Below are 15,833 nucleotides of genomic sequence, written 5' to 3' on the forward strand. Positions count from 1 at the left end.
CATGGCTATGCACAATCAGACATTTAATGAATTTCTGCAGACAGCTGCTTACATAACTGTCAAGCTGTCCTACCAGCCCTTCAAAAGCACTGAGGCATTTCCCCTCCTTTAAGAGAGGAAAAAAACCCCACTCTGAAAGATAAGAAAAGGAAAACTCATAAGCTGCAATAGTTGCAATTACTTATAATAGCTTATGACTACATGGATTAAGCTTTAATTATTATACTGATGCTATTTGTCTACTATTGGATGTGTGGAGAAACCAGTTCTAACTTGTCCAATATCATGGACTCATGTTTTCCAATGTTTAAAGAGTTAGAGTTTGCCCTTGCCTTTTGCCAACAGTATATTTTCCCAATTAAAGGAAATTAATTTTTACTATTTTAAACAAAGGTTGAAGAAATTTGCCGTAGGAACAAACTTCCTGACTTTCATTATCCAAAGCTTTAAAATGACTGGCAAGCTTCACTTTTGAGTCATATAAGTTAATTGATGACACCATTATCATGAGTAGTAATGCTAGTCTAATCAGGTATTCTTTCTTCCTGGTAAATACAATCCAGAATACCCTGAGGGATTCTGCTAAGCACAGATGTAGAGAAAAGCACACAGAAAAAGAGGACAGGAACACATTTTTCAACATGTCTTTCCCCCTTATTCAACTGTCGAAGAGAACAAACACATTGTCCAATGGGGATTATAAATGAGCCTCTGCCCAAAGTTAAAACTGAACTTCCGAAAATATACATGCTACCACTTAGAATTTCATCCTTCAGACATTGACAACTTTTATCCTATGGCAAAGATTTACAAAAGAAAAAGGTATTTTTAAAAATAATTTAAATCTAAGGGACAGATTACAAAATTATACACTTTGGCTTTCTAGAGAAAAGAAGGGACAAAAGGACAAAGGAATCCAGCCACCATGGATTTGCCAAGTCCCATGACAAGTTGATGAAAAAACCATTATTTCCATTTGATAAAAAAATGTAGTTTAATAATCTTAGAGGAAGGCTCATAAGAACATATTCACCTACCTTTAATTAACCAAGACTAATTAGCACACTCTGTAGCTTACTTTCCTGCCCATAATGCAGCAGCACTTTCCCTCTCATGAATGTATCAAAAATGGAGTTTAGATGCAAAAGCTTAGAGGAACTTGGAGAAGAGTCAGTTATGGACTCCTACACAATCCTTATACTACGTAATTTCAAGAAAAAGAAAATTATTCAGACCCCATATACACCTCACTTGTTTTGTCTTTAATGGAGATAAGTAAAACACACTGCTGTCAGAAAAATTAATTACTTTGACTGATACTCTAAGCCTTACACTGTCAAAGACCTGCTGCAGTATCTTTCAGCCCATCTGTCCCAAACAGAGCTGTTATATTACTTTTTCCCTCTATAACCTGGGGTCGAATATACACAATTTCACATTGGAAGCAGATGCTGGAAGTGAAAATACCTAGTTCAAGGTTAGTCTAATCTCACTAGTTTGGCTTTGAGCGAGAGTGAAATACTCATTCCCTGAATTGAAATGTCTATCAAATTGATGTATGAAATCAATCTGAACCTACCTGACAAGAAGAACAGAAAAATTACCAGGACAGGGGTTGTCTCCTGGTGTCAATCATTTAATAGCTGTAAGGATACTGGCTTACTACAAGAAGTGCAAACATGGTTGAGAAAACAGCCTGTCACAGCCATCTTCCCTAACAATTTCATTGCTCACTTCATTAACTTATAGGCATTTCCCAGCTCTCAAGCTTAGATAACATCTCATCCTCTCTCTAATAGAAGAAATATTTGTATGCACAGGAGAATTTACAAAACCTGGTTTATTGTGACTCCCTGTGTAGGTTGTGTTTCATCTAACAATAAGACTTTCACTTCAGTGGATGAACCACCTGTGAGCTTTCTCTCTTCCTCCTCTCCTACACAACTGCATAGTTAATGAAATTGAGTATCATTTAGACTTAATTCCTATGAAATTAAAGTAAGACCAGACAACTTGTTCAAAAGCTATCTGGGGACCAGTGACATGCAGACAACAGGATCACATAGGTCTTGACATTCTTGGGGAAAAAAAAAAAAAAAGACCTATGCAGCAGTACATGCACATCTGCCTAATTTTTTCTTATTGACCTGACCTGTCTAAGGAGGTTAAAATAAGGGAACTCATGAAAGACAAATCATCTGAATCTTTTTATTCTGTCATGAAAGAAAAGTATGCCCTGTGTGATGAAACTAATACTCAGTCCTCAATATATATATATCAAAATGCTGTCAGCCATGATAAAGAAACATTAAAGAAATGCAACTTCCCAAGTACCATAATTTTCCAATGAAAAATCAATTTTCTACAATAATGACCTCAAGTGAGACATGATAGGAGATGGCAACATAAACTCTAGGATTATCACCCATCTGAGTCACTCACACCCTGTTTACATCCAGTTGAAGGCTCAGCACTATTTATAACACTTTGTCTCACCTTTCAAGGGTCTTTCCCTTTTCTATCAATAGCTTTCAGAAACCAGGGAGATTCTGACATGCTAAACTGACAGAATGCTATAGGTAGCCTTGTTCAGCAGCAGAATACTAAAGCAACTAGTGGATCAGGTCTATCAGCTTTTAAATTGTGATCTCTCTTAATAGGAAACAGATTCCAAACTCAGATAACATGCTAAGCCGTTAACTATTTTTCTTCCCTTTGTTTTCTTCTGAGACCTGTGCCCTGGACCTATGTTTGAAACTTGTATGGAAAGATGTGCTTGAGATATATGCTGCAAGATTTGTTTGTGATGTGTCATGACAGACTGGAAATAAAACCACTTTACTTTAAAACTATAGTTCTGGAACTCTGTCCTCATGCAACTTCACCTACAAGACAAAAGATCCAGTCCCACTTTCATGTTATATCACTATCTGACCAACTTTAAGTTATAATGCCTCCCAACAAGCACTGAACACAGTAATTGTACTGAGTCTTCACTAATTGTATTGAACATCACCCAAATGGCCTTTCGGGAATGCAAAGTGCAAGGATGTGAAAGAGGGAAATACGGCTTCTCAAGCGCTATCCATCCTATCTCCCGTCCAAAACAAATTTGGAGACATCTCCTACTCAATTCCTCTCAGAGAATCAACAATCTTTAAACCAAGTACATTTTCCAACTAAAATCTTTTGTATCCAGAGTTTTTAAAAGATACATTATGTTTAGATTTCCTCTTACTCCCCAGCCCCGAGGTGATATTAACACTTGAGTGAGATGCCTGTATGTGACAAGTGTGGAAAATACTGCAGTCATCTCGTCTAACACTTACATTATCATATACATAAATATATATGTATTTTTAACCTTTAAGAATAAAATAGTTTATCATATATGCTCAGATTTTTTCCCTTCAAAAAACGATTACAAGTAAATATTTTCTAAACTTCTGGCAAACACCCTACTTGTACATCAGTGAATCCTGCTGAAATGTGAGATTGCACTCATGCCACCCTATAATGCTAATTTCATCACCCAGTTGCCTATTAACCCATGGTTGAGTAACTCCAAAGTAGGGATAAATTCACATACAGCATGACTGCCCCCTTGTGTCAAACTAGACACCCTTCATTAGCATGGGGATTTCTCACATCTCTGACTTATCTCTCTTGTCTTAATATGAGAAAAACCCACCAAAGCAAGAAATTAAACTAGTTTCTTGAGCATGAAACTAGAGTTTTACAGTTCCTTAAACTATGACAAAACAAAATGTAAGGTATGGATGATAGAAAGCAATTTGGAAATGAGCAACACATTTCCAAAGTGACACGATCCTAAATTACTGTCAGGTTTATTAACAACATAAGAAAAAAAAAAGTAAAAAAGAAAAAAGCTTATTCTCTCTCAAAGGCTGTTTTCTTTACACAATCCCTTTTTTCACAAAATGACTTGGGTTGGAAGGGATCTCAAAGACCATCTAATTCTAACCCCCCTGCCACAGGCAGGGATACCTTTCACTAGACCAGGTTGCTCAGAGCCTCATCCAACCCAGCCTTGAACACTGCGAGGGATGGGACATGCACAACTTCTCTGGGCAACCTATGCCAATGCCTCACCATCATCACAGTAAGGAATTTATTCCTAATATCTAATCTACATCTACTTTCTTTCAGCTTGAAGCCATTCCCTCTTGTCCTGTCACTCTAGGCCCTTGTAAAAAGTCCCCCTCCATTTTTCTTTTCTTCAGGTACTGGAAAGCAGTGATTAGGTCACCATGAAGCCTTCTCTTTTCCAGGCTGAACAATCCCAATTCTCTCAGTTTTTCCTCATAGGAGTGATGCTCTGTCCCTCTGATCATCTTGGTGGCCCTATATTTCAGTTATAAAAATAATTATATGAAATCATGTAACAAGACTATAAGGTAACCTCAGTGAGTCAGACACACAGTGTAACTCACAAGCACCTCTGAATATAGAAGCCTACATATGCAACAAACAATACTACCAAGGGAAAATTCTCAAAGGACATCAGAGGTCCAAGGCACATACAGGATATACACTTACTTTTAAAATTATTTGGATAGAAATGTAGGAGGAAAAAATCACAAAGCTAATTTCCTGGAAATCACTTCTTCTGAATATACATCCACAACCACACAGTTCCTAGAGGAGTACCAAGGTGTCTAAAATGCAGCATCACAAATTTAATATCTGAAAAATAAGAAGCCGTCAAGCCAACTGTAATGTTTTGACTCTGAAATACATCACTTTGCCAACAGAATTAAAGGCATCGCATATCAAATATAAGCGTGTCCAATGGTATCACCAAGATCAGCCAACTTTTCTCCCATATCCTGAGCTCATTTCCTTCTTCTGTCACTGCTGATACGACTATTCCTGTTCACTGAAGCTTACATCCTTCAATTACTCTTTTCCCTCCTCTCTCATTCTCCCACAACTCATCTGCTTCACCACAGCATCTCCAGGATTTGCCCCCTTCCTCTCTCACCCTCCCCAAAACCAATTCCTTTAGGCATTTGTAGTGCTCCAGCCTTTCAATAAGCTGACCAGAGGAAGCACAGACAGGACAAGGGTAAGTCAGTAACTAAGGTACCGTTTTCTGACTCATTTTGTTTTCCTTCTATCAAAACCCTCTCCTCTTTTTTCAGTCTCTGTACCAGATCTGTCACTACTGCCACGTGCCCTCTTAATGTTTTCTCCATCAAGTGTAACTTTCTGTAGAGCTATCAATCTCCTTTCTCTACGGCATTTTTTATGTTCTGCAATCTACAGAAATGCCCTGCCTAATCAAGCAGGAACTGAACTTGAAACTTGCAATTCAGATGTGAATATTCTCACACTACAGACTCTTGGCTTGCTTTTCTCCTTTTCTCCCTTTCTCTTTTTTTTTTTTAATCTTTCAGATCTTTCTGACACAGGGACACCTTCTATGCATAAAAAAGTACTTAACAAATGAGAGACTCCTCCCATCCAAATACTTCTAATAATTCATTCTTCTCTTGGGGGATCTACAAACTATACTGTCCACAGCTCCATCAGGTATGATTTATATTTTTTTTGTGAGAAGTTCATACCTTTAAACTGTGCTTCCCTCAGAAAAAGAGTTCCTACTTGTACCATGTCTCAAATGTGCCACTGGTGGTAAGACTGGAAGGCCTACAGTATACATTATTGCCAGTTCATAATTCACAGTAAAAGACCAAAAGCTTTCAAGCTTTCAGACAAAAAGACAGACACAATTAAGAGCTCTAATAATCTGATCCTGCTGTTTGCAGCACACAGTGATTTAAAATCATTCATGTGTTTCAATATGGAAGTGATTTAACATAATTTAGCAAACCTGAGACCTACATTAAGATGTAATAATGATGAATGGATGAGACCCAGCACACACACTTATAGAAAACCTCAGAGTCCTGCAGAGTAAAGGAAGTACCCCAGAAGACCTGGCAGGTGCTCCAATGTGGGTGGTCTAAAAAGAAAAAAAAAAACAAAACCAAAACAAACAACCACCAAAAAAACCCCCATGAATTCCATATTAGTATCTGAAATTTTTACACAGACATGGCTGGGTTGGGTTTCTAAAATAAAAAGCAGACAGACTGAGAACACTTTCTAAATTCACTGAAGAACAAATATTCTGTGGTTGCAACCCTCCATTATTTATTATCCCAGCAGCCATTTTAGGACTCAAATACAGCTATTTCTTGTCTAGTACCTTCCGGTCCTTGGCACCAGGCCCTGTGTACACCAACCACAGTGCAAATCCTCTAGGACAAAGCATACACGCAAATCGTTACCTTTCCTTCTAAATAAAGACATTTATCACAAAGCCTAAACATTCTGAAGTACTAAGTCATTAAAAAAAAAACAGAAGAAGAATGACTGGCATTTCAACTTTTTAATGTATTTCTCACAGTTAGAACATGGATGAAGTTTTGTAACATCTGTTTAATTATGCACCTGACTTCCTATTCCCCCTGCATTACTTATTTATTCTATAGAACTGGTAATAACAAGAACCATTAAAAGCTGCACAGTTTTAAAAATAGCTAAGAATTTAGGGTGGAAAGAGAAGATAGAGGAGAAAGTAATGTTTGTGCTGCTAAACCAGAATTTCTCAAGATCAGTGTGATTTTTTTTCTCGAAACAGATGCTGTCTATTTACTCCAGTTTGCCAAATTTTCCTCTATAGTGTGCTAAGATAGAGTAGTGCTTTCAAATTGAGCTTTCTGTCTCTGTCCCTTCTCAGGGAGAACTGGTACAGCAGAACATCTCCACACAGGACTCATTTTAGTTGTTTGAATGCATACAGCCAGCCAACCACAGCAGGACTAAATCCAGAATGGACTTTTAGGGCACCAATACAATGAAAGCACACACACATGGCAGCTCAGCATCCTCAACTTTAGGTAGGATGGGAGAAGAAAAGAATGCATTTCACCTTCTCAACCTCCCTATACTACCCACACAAAGCTCTTGAACACTTCACACTCAAAAATGAAGGGAATTTGACCCCTGACTTGCAGACCTAGGTGAAGAACATATGCTTTATACAAAGCTTGTTTCTTCTGTTTTTCATCCTAATTGTGATCAGCTAAGCGCTGCTGCCAGCTCATGTCGCTCACGAAAGGCAAACTGACATCATATCTCGCACCACTCTGGTACGTTCTGCATGTCCCACAATCTGCACGACAGACCAAGACAAACTTATGTTTCGTGTTAAAATCAACTTAAAAATAATGGACTGTGAGGATTTTCAAACCATTCACTACTGCCTACTACTTGTGAACTCCGTCATACCAAAACTACAACTTGAGAAGGAGTTACGCTCAGTTTGACCACTTCTGGACCCCAGTCTTAATGTAGGCTGTTTTTTAAATAAGGAACCTTAGGCTCAGCAGTCCTTGAGGAGAGACTAACTTGCATGGAGAAAGCCTCTATGGAAAAGTGAGTATAAACTGGTTGTTCTGGAAGTCAATTAGTACTTTTCTTTACCCTATATTAAGAAATGTTGTGATACTTTGGGGTTCTATCATCAAATAAAAATTAGGAACTATTTTTTAAATACTAGACTTATTTCTGTAATAAAATAAGATCCTTTAAAAAAATAAAATTGTTTTTTCACAATTTTTTGCTTGCTTTTATTAAAAAAAAAAAATCAAATCCCATACACACTGGTGTCACATTTTCAGCAGCCCTAGTATGAATTTGATATCTATGAGCTGTTCTTAAATTCTAGCCAGTGCCTAAATAGGTATTGATTAGAATAAAAACAAAAAAGATTTCTTTCCAAATTTAAAGTTGTACTACAGGGGAGAAAAAAGCCATGGGGATAGTTCAAGTAGTTTCACTGCCTGTATGCCTGAATGTTAAAGGTTTCAACACAGTGAACTTACTGTTCAGACGTAGACAAACAAGCAATTTCCAAGTGCGAGATACAGCTCTCTGTTCACTGCCCTTCATGTTTGTTTCGTAGCGACCATAAAACATTTCTGGCATTGCCTGTTGTTTTCCAATCATACACAGCATGTATTATGGATCTAGCCTGCTTGAAAGTGCCATCCCTCAAAAAAACACTGCACCTACAAAAGGCAACATGACAACCTCTCATAAACCAAGACTCACATAACGATTATTACATTTCTGCTGTGCTCTGCTCAATTCCCCGGCTCTCTGCAGGACTTTGTGTCACACTGAACATTCTCTGCCTCTATTTTCAAGGCTGCAACTTTTTAGGGGCCCAAAATTCCTAAAAGATCAAATCCCTGGGAGCCATACCACTCCCAAAAACTCCCCTTTTCAGTGACATTTCTGTACCAATGACACTTGGCTGCACAGGAGATAGGACTTAAATGTGGGGCAGGCCCCTGACCAAAAGGACATGAAGACAGACCACCACCACCACCAGTTACCACTTTCTGATTCATTTCCCTTTTGACATTATACCTATACAGTTTACACGTGGAGAAACAGGGAAAAAAATGAACAGAAACACATCAATTTTCCTTGGGAAAGTCAGACACAGAGTAGTAACCGGACATAGCAATGACTAGCTTCTGTATTTATTTTTATCCCAAAAGGCACTCAGTAACCACAGAATTGGGTGGGATACAGGAACCTGAGAAAAACACACAACCACAAGCAACAGGTCAGGTGCTTAGCTTTAGTTTGCTAACAGACTGACAACTAGTGTAAGATATTTAAGGTATTTTGTCTGCAAGACAATGAAAATACTTTAGCTTTTCCCAGTTGAACTTCCTGCTAGAAGTAAAACAAAACATACAGTTCTACACAAGGGAATGACAAAGTTCCTGACACCCTGAGTGAAATCACAACTATATTCAGTCCTTGCAGTTACGTGAAGAAAGCAAATTTAAGTCAACAGCTCCGTGACCTCCCATGGGCTCTCTGTCCAGGGCAAGTGCCCAAGGCCACGCACACTACACTTCACACATCCAGCATCCGAGATGACGCACAGAGCTCACTACTTTACAGCTCTGCCATGGACTTGGCAAATGTTTAAAACAAAACCTTCCATTGCAGTAAGCTTTGCTACATCAGTAGGGTGTTAATCATACTTAACCATGTTTTTAACTTCAGAAAAAAATCATCAACAGTGATCAGAAATAGCAGCTGCAGAAGAAACTCTTTAATGTGTCAATTCTGTAATAGAATTTCCAGAGAAGTACAGCAAGAGGAAAATACTACATTTAGTCTGAACTGGGTACTGGTCATACTGGCAGCAGCATTTACTTCTGAAAAAAACCTGTAACTGCACTATTTCTTTGCCAAATACTGTGAAATGAAGTTAATAAGAAAAATGTATTGATAATATATTCAAGCAATTTTAATTTGAACTTTAATTCTGGAGTTAACTCAAGATAATCATAAATTTAACTTTTTTAAATGTCGGATAAAAGTGGGATATTTTTATTGTCTCCCCCATCCAATAAAAGAAAAAAAAAGGTTTTGCACTTATAATTCTGCATGATGCCCAAAGTAAACAATTATAAAAGTTAGTAAGTGGGGAGTTGCTTGTTGTTTTTACAGCATAGGACCCTTGTACTTCTGAATCACTAAGCAGCTGGAGTCTGGTTTAATTACTTGACATCAATCAAGATGTAAACCAGCACTTGGAGACCAAGGAATGCAACGTTCATCTGCAACACAAAAGAAATCGCTAAGCTATCTTAGCTTCTGCCTACACGGTTTGTACACTAGGAAAAGTCAACACATTACTTTTATACCATGTCAGTAACATAAAATAGCCAAACACTAATTTTACACTGCACTTGAATACATCAGTGACAATTTGCAGTAACAGAGAAAAGATCATGAGAGTATTATTTTATACAGGTTTGTAACCTCTAACAAAGAATGTATTTGTCCAGTACTGACTTCTGGCAAATAGTAGCACCAGTATATATATGATAGCACTTCCCTTTGCAATATATAGATAGAAAGTTAACATAATAAAAAAAAGGAGACACGAAATTGCAAATTGTAGGTTCCTGCCTGAACTTCTTTCATCTTGTTCATTCTTTAATACAATTCTTTTATTGTGTTTTTGCTCATATTAAGAAAGCAGCACAATAATGCTGCAACTTGATGGAGTGTTACAGCTTGTCTTTTACAAGATCAAAGGGAATGATCTAATTATCCCTCCTGGTCTTCAGATCTATAGACATAAGCTACACACTCTATCTAATCTATGAGAAAAGCAACCACCCACCAAAGGACAGAAGAACTTCTCCCCAAAGATAAAAGAGGCAAGTAACCACAAGGGACAGATGTTCACCACATCACTTACTGCACTGTTGGAAGCAGCTCAGTTGCTACACTGTCGAGCGTGAAATAAGACACCATGAAGATCTGCCCAAGTCTTCAGCACATCTCAGGTAATCCATATATAAAAATTAATATTGTAAATAACTGCCTGTATTATGGAAGACGATCAGTGTATTATGGAAGACACGATCAGTCAACTTTAGCCAACTTTGTAGCAGACATCGGATACAGAACACAGAAACAGTTTGTGTGCTGGGATCCCACCTATTAGATACCAGACAAACACAAGCAGTCCCCAACTCAAAGAGTTTCCAACTGAGGCATAGGATAACAGATTAACTATATCCAGATGCAACAGCACCTGGAAACAAGTTCACATTTGTCTCAGCACAGCAGTGGCTACAGTTCTTTTCAGGCGCAGTGAAGAATGTACAGTGATTTTTAATTGGGGCACCTGCACACAGAAATGCACAATAACCAGACTATTACCACACTGCTACAACAGGTGTGCCATAGGTATTTTGGCAGTGCTTCTAGCTAGTATCAATACTTGTAAGCCAGAAATAAAGTTCTTATAAACCACGATGAACATAGCGAAATACCCATTTGCCTTTCAACATTTAAGACAGAAGTTTGTTGATGTCCTGCTCTATTACAACTACTCAGCTCTTGAGCTACAGACAAGCTCTGCACCCCTCTACAACTGGGTTTAACAGCAAACTAATGATTTCTTAAATCAGAGATGCTTTGGGTCTTCCTTAATGACTGTACCGTGTTGATCACAGCTTACTTAAGGGATTAGCTGTATTTAGGACTGGACTGCCACAGCTCTTTTGCTCTCCCCTTACAACCTGCAATTAGAAATCAGAATGGGATTATGACACTGAAATCATTACAGTGTCTTGTTTACAACCCTTCTGGAGTTTCCTGCTGAAAAAAGGGAACTTTCCTGACTGCTTGTTACCAGCTTTAGGGAAACTTCACATCCTCAAGTGTCTCTCACAGCAACTGAATAGATGAAAAAAATCAGATTCCTGATACATCCAGAGTTCCAGGGTCAATTTCTATGGCCAAGTTTATTGTAAATTTATAACGAAAACAAAGGATACAATGATACTATTCCATACCAAAGGGAATAACTCTGGGAAACAGTCCTCCCCTTTTTAGTAAACTATTAAATCAACAGATTGTAAGCAGCATTCCTAAGGGAGCTTGACAACACACTGAAACATGCCAAATGAAAAAGGGATACTGCCCACTGTACAGCAAGCACTGAGGCCTTTCCTGTTGCAAGTCAAGTAAATGACTGGAATAACAGCACGTGACAGTAACCAGTGATGTCTGAACATTTAGCTCTGGTCTTAAGCATGTTCTTACGTAGTTGCTATCACTGCTATTCTTCAAACATGCCTTGTCATTAATGATAAAATGGACCCCATGGAAATCAGGTTTTAAATGTTGTTAACAGGATTTCAGAAGGAATTCTTCTGACAGCAGAAGTCAGCTGTTCCATCTGGCCCATTTGAGAATGAAAAAGAAATATTTGCTCAGACTTCCAAGGGTCATTTTGGTATAGAAGAGGAAGATAAAAGCAGGAATCTTTTACAGTATGAGTTAGCAAATCAAAGCAAATAGGGATTCCACTCACAGATAATCCAAAAGAAAAGAGACATATACAGCACCGTTTTTTCTAGGCAATGTGGTTATACCTCATGCCAACAAACTATATGCTGGCAATTAAAACACAGAACCCTTAATAAAACTAGAAAAGGAAAGAAAATATTATTTCCAATAAAAGCCAGTGGTAACTGCAGCACCATGGACACTGTACTTGGTGTTTACCAGCACACTTTTTCATTTCAAATATTTCAATTATATTTCAAAGTATTCAGAAGCAATCATTTCAATCATTCAGAAAGATTAATCTGTTATCATTTCCTCTTGATCTGGAAATTATTAAGAAGCTGTAAATCTGTTTGCTTAATTGTTGACTGTTTAATAAGGAAGGGTTTATTTTTAAAAACACCACTGGAGTCTTCCGCTTACTCTTAATACGTCTAAAAGGCTCTGTACCACACTCAAGATGATGATGGAGAGAGTAGAGAAGATAAAGCTGATTTCATGACACAGAATTTTTTCAGAAAGGAAACACAATAACAAATAGGAAGTGCTTTTTGTTTGCAATGTAAAGCTTTAGTGCAAGCCCACCATATTAAATCTAAAATGACATCAGTATGCCATTGCAGGAAAGCAATTATTTTATACATTTACAGACAAAACCAATGCTTAACTAATTAAACGTGTTTTCATCACCTCAATAAAGAGGTACATAAAATACATGGAGAAGAGTCGTTAAAACATCAAGAATTATTGTTATGTTGATACAGACAATAACAAGATCACAAATGTGCAATGTTAGCAACATGTTAGAAATACATGTGGTCAGCTGGATCCACAGTAATGCTGAAATTAAACAATTATACTAACACAGGGTAATACCCTTTTGGTAGCTGAGGCTCAGCTACAAGTAGCATCGATTTTTCAGTGCTTTAAAATGCAAATAAAACAAAAAGCCCAGCGAAGTGAAGCAGGGAACAGGAGACTACAGGAACACAATGATTAGAGAGAATTAACCAGTGAGAAGTCTAAAGGAGAGAAGTGATATTGCTGCAGTCCAGTTTTCTATTTCAATTTTACAACAGAACAGGCCACAAGCAGTATTAATCAAAGCACTGAAGGGCCAAGTTTTATCACGAAAACCACTCTGTGTGTTGCACTTTTTAAACTGTTCATTTTATAGGTGAGATCCATAACAGCTCATTACACAAACCACTCTGCTGAATCTGCATCATAAGACTTCTCACGTAGCAAGAAAAGGGCAGTCACCCCACTGCTGTCTTATTCTATATTTCTTCATGCACCTGCTGCAAATCTGTTTTTTCTATGACATTTGTATAACTTTCCTCTTTGAACATCAGGTCTCAGTGTGCTTTTATTTATTATTTTTGTTTCTTCAAATAAGTAGTGACAGTGGTTAACTGATACAGTAATCTTTCCAGGTGAAAGATTTCCCATTTGCAGTTCCACAGAAATAGAGCCACATTTAATAAAATATTTATTTCAAAACAGATTTAAAATACAGTCAGACATATGTCCTGCAAAAAAACACCATATCTGCATTTTTAGTATTTGACACAAAACCAGTTCTATTGAATTCAGTGAGAATATGCACCTACTTTTACCAAAAGAAAGTAATTTTTGCATGAAATAGCAGAGCACTGAAATTTAATTTAAAGGGGACTTTAGGCCTAGAAGTCTAAAGCCCTTTATCGCTGAGGGCTGAAAGATGGCATTTACTTTCCAGGACCTAATACAAGTGAGGAAAAAAACCTTAACAACCTCATTCATTTTTTTAAGCCACAACAATGCCAAGCGTTTGCCTGTCAGTAACACTGTAGGTACCCCACACTTCTGACATATTTATACTACCTGTCAAAAGGGAATATTTTTCATACTGTCAACTAAAAGTCACTTTCTAGTTGGATGTCTCAAATTAACTGCAAAATTTACTCATGTTTTAATGAGTTTCAAAAAATAATGTTTATTCTGGAGCCACCTTTCTGTGATTAATGGATAAGCTAATGCATATGTTGCAATAAATAGATAATTGACCCAGAAATAGTTCTATGAATTCCAAATCCAAGCATCCTTAGGTCAAGTCTCTTACATTATGCTTCCAATTGTGAAACTGTCTTCATGCTTCTGTTCCTCTGATGGAGTATGAATTGTTTTCAAGACCTGAAACTAGATTGACTTTTGACTTTTCTATAACATAGCTGATGCTGTAATTTTGTCAGGTACTTCCATATGGTTGCCTATTTCCTTATCAACAACTCTGGAGCAATCATAATTTCACATGTGCTTTAAGGAAATAAAATGCTTCACAACTGGGGACATCAGAACAAAAGAATTCATCCTAGATTTTCTCAGGCACAGCATAACTTTAAAGCCTGAATTAAAAACACACACAGGTATAAACCTGAAATGACTAACCATTTTCATTATACAGAAAGTTATTGTGGCTTTGCACAGAGATGTATCTAATGCACAATTCTAAATTTGATCCTTAAATCTATGTCCACATGTCTCACAGGCAAATCCTAGTAACATCTGAAACTACCTCATGAATATTTGTTTCCTAGGACTTCAAAAGGAAGCATTTGTCTAAGGCTTAAGAAGCATTTGTCTAAATAACTCATGGAAATGGACTGGTCTTCAGCATCCAGCAACACAGGTACCCAGCGACACACAGCAACAGCAACTTCCTTTTCAACCACCTCAAATGCAAGCAGAATGCACAACTCAACAGCTAAACAAACACTGAAATAATTTTCATTTCAATATTTGGGAATATATGTTGCCTGAATGACAATAGTCCAACTGACCTTACAAAACACAGGGTTTTACCGTTTGACAAACCCTTATAACTACAGGCTGATCTGGCATTGTTTCAGGACTTTTAATAAACTGCATACAAAGTAGATGCACTTTTAAGTGAACAGCTCTCAGGCTCTACAACATTTGGGCACCCATGTTTCAAAGCGACACTTTTTAACTAATATTTTATCAGTTTTCCATTTCATCCAATTTATCCAGTTCTGAATCTAAATGCAAAGTCTTAAAAGAAACAATGACTTCCACCTTCTTCCACTCCAGTAGAGACTCAATTCAAGCCACATATGGGGACAAGTTTTGTACCATGAGTCACGACTAGAGCAATCTAGGGAGATTTCAACAAAGATTACAACTAAAAATTAAGAAAGTAAAAAAGAAATATCTAAGTTACTGATAGACTAGGATGTTAATTTGGTACAGTTCTTCAGCTGATATACATTACCTATATCCTAAGGTCTCCCACAAGTAGTTCATAGGCAAAAAAATCTCAGCTGATACACAAGTTGAACTTAAAAGAAATGAAGTATATTATTTAAAAAGTATCAATGAAAAATAACTAAATAATTCGCAATCCAAAAAGGACAATGAAAACTCCTAGCATCAAAGCTTATTTGTCTTAAAGAAAGACTGCAATGTTGTGGTAAATTAAAGTTATAAAAAAGCTACACAAAGAAAACATCTAGATCTGGTTTTTTTGCTCCATTGTTCTTGTCTATGGCTCGAGGAAATTTATTATTTCCTCCTTCTGCTTGTACCACTAAGAAATCTTCCAGAATACAAGTCTCCTAAATCCTTTGCCTACAAACAGATGTACATTTGTGTGATTCAGATGAAAATGCAAATACCTTTGCTTAGGGGTAGGGAAAATTCCACCAAAACTTACTCTTTGTTTTTTTTTTTAATAAATGCCCTTACAAAATGGCTATAAAAAGTACATTTGTGTTTCTCTGCTATTTATACTGTATAGAAAGAAGGTCTGAAAATTGGCAGCAGGCATTTCTACATGTTTTGTACCTCAGAAATACAAGAATGCCAAGAATTTTCATCTGTGGTTTCATTGCAGAAATACT

General features: G+C 37.2%; 1 protein-coding gene across 2 annotated transcripts in view; it reads right to left on the reverse strand.

The window, feature by feature from the left end:
• Positions 1-15,833, reverse strand: part of KCNQ1 (potassium voltage-gated channel subfamily Q member 1) — a 338,092-nt gene that overhangs the window by 209,905 nt on the left and 112,354 nt on the right. The window lies entirely within an intron of this gene.

Source organism: Neopelma chrysocephalum, unplaced genomic scaffold, assembly GCF_003984885.1.
Source record: "Neopelma chrysocephalum unplaced genomic scaffold, ASM398488v2 Primary Assembly neopelma1_24, whole genome shotgun sequence".
Classification (NCBI taxonomy): domain Eukaryota; kingdom Metazoa; phylum Chordata; class Aves; order Passeriformes; family Pipridae; genus Neopelma; species Neopelma chrysocephalum.